The sequence below is a fragment of the Apium graveolens genome, chromosome 8 (assembly GCF_009905375.1).
Source record: "Apium graveolens cultivar Ventura chromosome 8, ASM990537v1, whole genome shotgun sequence".
NCBI classification, from domain to species: Eukaryota; Viridiplantae; Streptophyta; class Magnoliopsida; order Apiales; family Apiaceae; genus Apium; species Apium graveolens.
Genome location: NC_133654.1, coordinates 220,297,171 through 220,298,236, shown reverse-complemented (window position 1 = coordinate 220,298,236; position 1,066 = coordinate 220,297,171).

Sequence of the window (1,066 nt, the reverse complement as noted above, 5' to 3'; positions counted from 1 at the left end):
GAGTTATGTAGATGATTAGTCCTTCAGTCCATGCTAAAAGGGAGCCAAGTGCGTCGCGGACTGTCACCATTTCACCACGTACCAGCACCGGAAGCAACGCATCTGGTTTGAGTAGCCCATCGACAGATACACACTTATGTCCAAGTGGTATATCGATTCCATGCACTTTTTCTTTATCCTTGCCAGGGTACACCATACCAAAAGCAACCTTGTTGTCTATCGTGTTGACAGATAGCTCACACGATCTCAGCCCCTAATACATATAAAAAACAAACATAAATACGAAATATAAAGTACCAAGTTGAAAAGAAATCATTACTGCATAATAATAATTAAAAAAAATACTAAGTTATTGATAAATTACCAAAACTCCAGGAGGTGCAGGTGTTGCAACACATTCATCAACGTCGTCATCATCATCACTGCAGGCCACTATAAATGCTTTTTCTGGCTGATGACTTGCCTTTTTCCGACATGATTGGGGAGTGAAGAGCGATCCCAGAAGCCATCATTGCCTTCAACTCAGCAATCTCTGCCTCAAGAGCCTGCGTCTTTTTATCGACCTTTTCATCTCTTTCTCGATCACGAGCCAACAACTCTTTCTTCGTGATTCAAATCTTTTTCTCTCTAGGCAGCTTAAAGTATTGTTTTGGAGTTACGTACCCTCCAATAGCCCGAACCCTTCCTAAATGTTCACGACTGTCCAAAGCTGTAGTCAGAACGTCTTCACCTCCAGAAAATTCTATTTCACCCTTTCTCTTTTTTTTCCAACAGAGCATTCTATTGATATTACAAAAAATTACAGAAGTATTAACAAACAATGTCGATAATTAAAAAACAATACTAAATATAATATGATGATACAACAGCCATGCCGATAATTAAAAAAAATACTAAGTATGAAAATAATTAAAAAAAAAATCAACAGGATTAACATAATCATAAAATAGCCATGCTGATAATTTGTTATAGCAAGTGCATTGTCATATTGCTGACAAGAAAAAAAATAATAAACTCTGATATGCTAAACTCTGATATGCTATAAACTCTGATATGCTAAACTCTG